Source organism: Montipora foliosa, chromosome 6 (assembly GCF_036669935.1).
Source record: "Montipora foliosa isolate CH-2021 chromosome 6, ASM3666993v2, whole genome shotgun sequence".
Lineage (NCBI taxonomy): Eukaryota > Metazoa > Cnidaria > Anthozoa > Scleractinia > Acroporidae > Montipora > Montipora foliosa.
Genome location: NC_090874.1, coordinates 17,380,775 through 17,388,759, shown reverse-complemented (window position 1 = coordinate 17,388,759; position 7,985 = coordinate 17,380,775). Strand labels below are relative to the sequence as shown.

Sequence of the window (7,985 nt, the reverse complement as noted above, 5' to 3'; positions counted from 1 at the left end):
TGTATTTGCTTGAGTGTCTTTGAGAATAAGTGACAAGAATGATTGGTGAGTTGTCGATGCCTGATCAATTCAATTAGTCTAACAAATTGCCCCAGTCAAATAATTTCTTAATGCAAAATGTAGCCTACGTAAAAACGATCTTAAGAGTTTTTTGTCCTTAATTATAACATACTGAAACAAATCTTGTTTTATTTAAAGGGGAATTAATATTTAGAGATGTTTAGAGGCAGTGCAATCAAAGCAATATAAATAAAATGGAATATTGAATTTGAGAGAAAGTAATTTGTAAATACACATGAAGAAGGAATCCGATTTTTGTCACCCAACTCTACCTGACATCGTCAGGAACGAGCTTAAAACGTGTGGATTGAAAATTATATATTGTAAAATGAAAATAGACAGACCCATTAAGACGAACTGTAAGCTGAAAAGAACTTACCATCAATCCATTTGTAGTCCTTGATCTGCGTGTGTCGCTTGTGAAGCGGGTTTGTGCTTTGTTGATCGCACAGAGCCACGTTTTAAAGAACTTGAATATTATTATATATCTGCTTCCGACTATTTTTTGCGATTGGCATCCCGCGTACAGCCCAATATAATGATTTATAATAATGGCTAAAGCTCCGTAACATGTTGGTGATGTATTATGCAAATCAAGGTGATGGCGTTTTAACTACCCCCTAAAAGCGCAAAATGTTACATATACACATTAAGGCAAGCCTAAAAGCAGAATTCCTCAATTATTATTTATTACTTTTTTTGTTTTCAGATATTTTGGGTGGTATTGTATAATGCATTATGGAATACTGCATCATGCAATACCCATAATGCACTCTAAAATAAGTTGTGTTTTTATAACACACCTGATTCCCCTAACATACCAAGGCGTGTAGTGGTGACATACCTTTTCACTGTTTTATATCACGGTTTACGCAAACACACCAATGTGTGTAAGGCTGGGAAGTGGGTAGAAGTAAGTCTCAAACACTGGCTCTCTTTCACTCTTTTTCTGGCTCTTTTCAGTCGAGGCTGGTACGGTGTCTGTTTCTTAGCCCAAACATTTGGTTTGATCAACGGAGTTGATAATGTAAATTGACCACCGTACCCTGGGTTGGTGACGGTCTCTTTTATTAAATCTTACTGATACAGAAAAGAGATTTCTCAAAATTTTGCGGAAGGACACCGAAAATTCAAACGAAGTACTCTAACAGAGTGTTTCTAATAATCGTCATTACAGCATTACAAATTCAAAGAGCCAAGCTTCATCTAATGAAAAAAAAATAATAATCAGAGAAAATAATAGGCAGAAACAAAAAAATGAAGTTCTTGCTTTCGCACTGATCACTTATAAAAATAAGTGATTATTTGAAGTCCTAACCGGAAAACACAACATGCAAGATAAGAAGGATAATACGGGCAGCCAGACAATGAAAACTTTTGGAAGCCGTTTAACCGTTAGTTTTTAGAGAACCTTTTATTCTACTCAGTACTGGTTGAGTAAGATATACTGCAGTCATATTCATTTTTCCGTCAGTGACGCCTTAGTTAAAATTAAAACCAGAGTGAAAATGTCTTTTTGCAGAAGGCGCAGCCGAGGTCTCGGCGGTGACAGTGATTTTACCAACATGGCGTCGATTGGAGAAGTTGTTATTGCGCGTGCCCATATAACAGTACTCCCCAGGCTTCGTGATGCGGAAACAGGGCGGGTTACAGGAGGCTGGGGCGTTATCAAGCTGAGCCTGTAATCGTGGACCCTGGTAACATCCCTTGTTCAGATAAAGATTCAGCGAGTCCTCGTCAAATCTAGTCCTTTGATCAATGACTTCAAGAGGGATTTTCTGACAAGTCGCTGGTTTGAGAGAGCTGCATCCTTCCTTTATCCAGCAAATATTGGTGCGATCCGTTTCTGAAATTAAAATGACAGGAGAGAAATAAGTGTAAAACATAGAGGCTTTTTGGGCATCTCGGTCACAGCAAGTTAAATTACTCTGCCCAAGGGTAAGGACTCCGATCCGACTTTTATGTATGCCAGGGAAAAGTTTCCAAAGATATATTTTCCCGTATTCTTGCCGCGCGAAGAAAATTAGGTGCAGAAGTAATTTTAGAGGGACACACGTTGAGTCTGGACATTTCCTCACAATTTCATGTTGCCGTTTGAACCATCTTTATGAGACCATCGCATGGGCTCGTGATTACCAACCTCTTTTTCGGGAAATGAGCCCACCCTCCTGAATGAAGACCGGACTCGAGAGAGTGGAGAAAATTGAGCCTAACCAGCGTACCATTGTAAAGTATGGGGATTATCACCAATTTAACGCAGTGATTTTGGGATTTGAAATAAACATACTAAAGGAAAAGATAACCCAAATTTTTTGGTCACTCACGGGACTCGATTTATCTTTTTAGTATAGGGTCGCATACTAATACGTCGAGAATGAACCAGAGAGGACCACTCTTTCTTTCATTCGATCTTAGAAATCTTGTTGCAATGTGTCTTTTTTTTTAATTTTGTGCTTTTGGGACAACAGAAGTTTATTGGCCTTTCGTCGGCTTCCGTATCATTCGCGATTAAATATATTGTGACATATCGTTCAGCTATGTTCTGACACTTGGACGTTTACCGACTGACGTCTTTGCTTAGTTCGAGTTACCAGGGGAAGGGAATGTAAAATTAATTCTACTTAACGGGCAGTTCTAGTAAACCGATGTTGAGTTAGCTAATTGTAAATGACTAAAATAATGGGTTCAAATGCAAGGGAAATCGGATTTTGTTTGATTTAGCAGGGCTCGACTGAAAATGTCATGTAGAGATACTTACGGGCTTTTCCTTCGCCAGCGTTGTTTGCCGGGTTGTTGTTTGAACCTAAAAGAAAGGAAAAGATAAAGTTAAAAGTACAAGAATCGTGTAAGTTGATGTCAAGTCTTGCAGACGAGATTGTTGGCTTTAGAATGCGCGTGTTATAATTAATCTCTTTGGTAATCAAACCACTACGAATTTTACAATATTCTCTGCTGTAGTACAAAATAAAAGTTAAAGTTAACCGCACACCTGTGGATCAGTAGTTGGTTGAGCATCGGGCTGTCATGCGGGAGGTCGCGGGTTCGAATTCCGGCCGAATAACTGAGGAGAAAGTGCTGCCTTTGCAATTTTATCTGCAAATGGTTAGACTTTCTAGTCTCCTCGGATGAGGACCTTAAACCGTAGGCCCCGTCTCACAAATATCTTCCATGTTCATAAGTTCCTGGCCTCATCGCAGCCGTTTTTAGGTCGCGAAGGAGGCTAATAAGTTCCACAGTGGGACGTTAAAAACCCCAACAATATACGAGAAGAGAAGGAGATGAAGCCCCCGGGGTTGTGGCTGTTCTATTCTCTCCAGCATAAGTGCCGGCTTGGCAGTGGAGTCATAAAAAGGCTTATAATATAAAGTGTATGAGGCCACCTAGGCAGAAACACCCATAAGCCAAAAAAGGACTTTGCCGAGTGCTGGAACATGTAGATATTACTTGAGGTATAACTACCATTTCTCTCCGCGACACACAAAATTGCGTTTATCGCAGGATAGAAGTTGAGTACGCACCACGAAATAATAATTACCAATTATTCCATGAGCGCGCATTGGATATGAGATGATAGATAGCCAACGAGCCACTTAGCGCCGAGTTGGCTATAATCATCTCATATCTAACAAGCGCGAGTGGAATAATTGTTTTATTAAAAACGACCCCAAAATATAGAAAACTAGACTATAATAAAAAGAAAAAGGCCCCAAAAATTCACGCGTATGCTTGCCGTGTTTGTAGATCATGGTATAATGGCTCATAACCCATGCATGATGGCTTAGCCAATCAAAACTCTCGAATTGCATTATCAAATGATCCAGTTTTTAATAATTAGTAAATAAACCCCTTGCGGAGGATAATGCCCAAGGCTTAAAGACTGGCCGAAAAATGAACAGTTAGCCGGGGGCATTATCCTCCGATACACCAGCTAGCCGGAAAGGGGTTAATTTACTTTATAACCCCGCGATTAATTTCTCAAGAAGAACGCACTTAGATCCAAAAGGGGAAAAAAGCCAGCTTTCGTGTATGTGAATGGCTCAATTGCCGTTGACGTAATCAACAAACGCATGTTGATAGGTTTGCTCGACGATTTTATATTACACAGTAATTGGAGGAAATGTTGACAAGTTGTCATGTCAAGTATACTCTTTATAACGCCTTAAAGATTAAAAGCTTGAAAACATAAATGAAATAAAACACAGTTTTTCTAAATGTTTTTCCAATTATATTGTTCGAAAAGAGGACAGCCGACGAATTAACAGTCTTTCACATGCAAAAATGCGTAGAATTTTTAGGTGCCCTTTGGAATTACAGGCAAGAAAGTTGGAGTGAGAAAAATCGGCCTTGCATGGATTATGAACGTTGAAGCTAATGGAGTTATCCAGCCCAACACGAATGGCTTTCATGGTATTTTGCGGCTGTATGGCTTTCCGTCAACTTTTCTTGTTTCCACGAAAAATCGCCTCAACGCACTGGATATGTACAGTTCCGGACGACTCCAGTGTATAAAATTGGATGAAAATTATATACCGTTGCTAGTAGCTTGGTAAATAGACTGTCACAAAAAATGTATATAACCTTCAGTTTGTTCCTACACAAAAGAAAACTAAATTCAAAGACGTTGAGAGCATATTTTGTGACGTGGACTTTTTCTTGTTGCCTGCATTGTCAACCAGCTTTGTGATTTCTCCATCACTGGCTTCTGCAAAAAGAATTTTTGTGTCTTTCATGACCAATCAAAAGTTTAGCTTGAACGTTTGCTCGTTTCCTGATCTTCTTTTGTAGAAATAAAATCAGAGGACGGATATTCTCTGATAACTATCATCCGATTTGTATCACGTGATCAGTTTTATTTAATGACTACCCGCAAAAATTAATCGGTGGGTTATAATTAAAAATAGTTATCTATTCTCGCATGTCTTGTGGCGCTTGTGGCTAAAATTAATGTACACTGATATTTTCCCTTTGTTTTCCCATAGCGGGGGGAAAACACCGAAGCGACAAGCGATGTTTCTTTAATTCCTTTTTCATCTGTGGACCTTTAATTTATGAGCTTGCGTTCTGTTTTTGCCAATTTACTTCCCAATATGTTGGTATGACTGTGGTAAATTAACGCTAGGTTACCTGTATAAAGTCTCATTTCGAAGACATTCCGAAACGCTTATACATATCTCAAAGTTTATTGAATACGATGGTGAGTTTCACAGACATTCCCCTTTTCACCTGAGGTGGGCTGTTATCTACTTTTAAACGCAAGGAAGTCAAGCTTACCAGACCACGCAAAACATATGATAGTATTTGTTGTCACCGTTACTTCTTCAGGGAAGAAGCGATATTCCATGGCGGGATAAGCTTGCACGATATTTCCTCTCTTTCCCATACTGATAATATATTTAATATCAAGGTGCTGGAATTCCTTTTTAAGATGAATACGTGAGATCTGTCCTGGAATGTTCGACCCAGCTGGGTAGTGTCCAAAGCGAGCTGGAGGTCAGTGTTTCCATCAACAGCCTTTGTTTTCGGGTCGTTCTTAACCCTGCAAGATATGTAAATTTTGATGATTATTTGTGCATTTTAAGTTGTTCAATGGTTTATTTCACTGAACTTTGGTTGAAAGTGACTTACTTGTCATTGTCTTTAGCTGTGAATTTACGTGGAAAGTCATCAGTCGTGATGTTGTACCTACATAGATAATATAAATTTAACGGTAATCAATGAATTAAAGGTGATACAGTCAACCCTACCGGATGCCATTGCAATTCCATTCTCTCCTTATTCCCTTAGTCTATCGCTCATATTGCTACTAATTTCTCCACTCTTCCCCCGTTTAAAATCAGGGGCACCCAACGTCAATTTTCGGAATTATCTGTTCGGAAGACGATTTGAGATCTAGGATCTTCGGAACATTTGTTGCAAAAATTCTTGCTTGCCTGCCTCTCCTAGGATTTTCGAACATCTGAAAAAATGGTATAATTGCCCACTTTTAACGGATTTTTACCCTAAAAAGGTCACCTACAATTTTCGGGAGCCTTTTTTCTGGCTGAAAGGTAAGTTTTGATTCCTATAGTTTTCCGATCACTAGACTTTCAGCTAGGAAATCCGAACAGATAAAACATTTTTAGGGCATAAAAATATGCCTTCATGTACCGTTTAAATACCAAAATACGTTTAACAATGCTATGTTTAAGTGGTTTTGAACTATATTCTAGTTGGGTGCCCCTGTAAAATTTCGATGTTGTGGCCAATTAACTGAATTAATGCGTAAGGAACTATATTACGCGCGCGTCAGCAGTAAGGATAAGTGACTTATGATTTCGTAAACTGAGATAAGAGGCAAAAGGTTAAATCCCCTATGAGAAGAAGGGGCACCTATGTCCTATCCGCCCCATTTCTTCCTAAGGTGTCAGTCTCCACTGGAACCGTCATCGAGCAATGCTTCAAATAAAATGGCCATCAAAGTTCGCACTTTCATCGAGAGAACTTTAGATGGCCTCTCACAAGACCTTCCTTGGCTAGGTAATGTTCGATATGAGTTAAGTGTGGCATGCACGCATTGCCTGCAAAGTGGTCGCACGTTTTCCCAACATAGGTCTCGGAGATTTGGCCAAGATGATTCCTCTCATCTTCTCAAGGTACTACCTTGTGGAGAGGTGGCCAGTTGCGTGGAGAATTTTTCGGATGAAATGGTTACAGCTCCAGGAGTGGAGAAGTGGTTTGAACTTCAATATTTTCAGGTAAATGTAGTCTCTCAAATTCACTGAAGTGTAATTTTAAAATGTTGACGTGATCAATATAATTGGGACCCGTTTTTTTAATCAACCAACCAATCAATAAATCAATCAATCGTTAAAAAATATGTGCAAAGTTTTTTGGGAAAGAAATCAGACTGACTACTTGATTGACGGGTTCAAGTGTTTATTTTTACTGCAGCTGAGAAAGATCGATTCCTTACACAATTAGCGCTCTATGACGCACACTAATTAATAAGCACATTATATTTTTAACACCCTCCCGGGCGGCCGAGATGAGATGACTGTCATAGATATCTTACAAGAAAATAGATACGGTTTTTAGGAAACATTAATGGGACAGTTTCTTGATTTTCTGAGCTGCAACTTGTGCTGCTGCTCGCTTAGGACGGGTTTGCTTAACGAGACAAATTTCTCAAATTTGTTGAGTCATGTCTGCATAGTCAACTCTTCCTTTTCATCTGAATGTATCTCTAGTGGATATAACTTTTCAATTGGTCTTGACAATTCTCTGCCATTTCTCACACGCAATGACACTGCTCTTATCAGATCATTTTTTGCACGATGTATTTTTATGATGGAACCAAGCCTCCACTGATTGAGTGACGTGTCATCATGTATCAAAACCACGTCTCCAACTTTGATTTTTTGGTTATAACTCGCTCTCCTCGTCCAACGATGTTCACGAAGGCTAGTAAGGTATTCGTTTCTCCACTGCCTCCAGAACATTTGCATAAGCCGTTGGTGATATCTGAATTTCTTTGTAAATTCATTTGGTGTCAAATCGCTTGGCAAGTATTCAGGATCTTCCTCTGTTGATTCTGGGCAGGGAAGTGCCAACAATCTGTGACCACATAAAAAGTGTGATGGCGTCAGGGGTGGACCATCATCGATATCCCCATAGGTGTATGTAAGAGGTCGGCTGTTCAGTGTTGCTTCGATTTCAGTAAGCATTGTCGCAAGCTCTACTGCGTTGAGGGAGGCTCTTCCGATCGTTTTCTTTAATCTTCTCTTCATCAATCCAATCATTCTTTCATAAAACCCTCCCCACCACGGCGCTCTTTTCCGTTATAAATTGCCATTTTATACCCTGGTTTGAAAGGAATTTCTGACACTCTGCTTCCTTAAGTATGTAAGTTTTTAGAGGTTGTAGTACTTGTGAACTTGCTTGGAATG

The 7,985-nt window shown here is 39.4% G+C and overlaps 1 pseudogene; it reads right to left on the bottom strand.

Annotated features, from left to right (window-relative positions):
* Positions 1-1,541: 1,541 nt before the first annotated feature.
* LOC138005107 (protein DD3-3-like) lies at positions 1,542-7,838 on the bottom strand (annotated as a pseudogene).
* Positions 7,839-7,985: the final 147 nt, after the last annotated feature.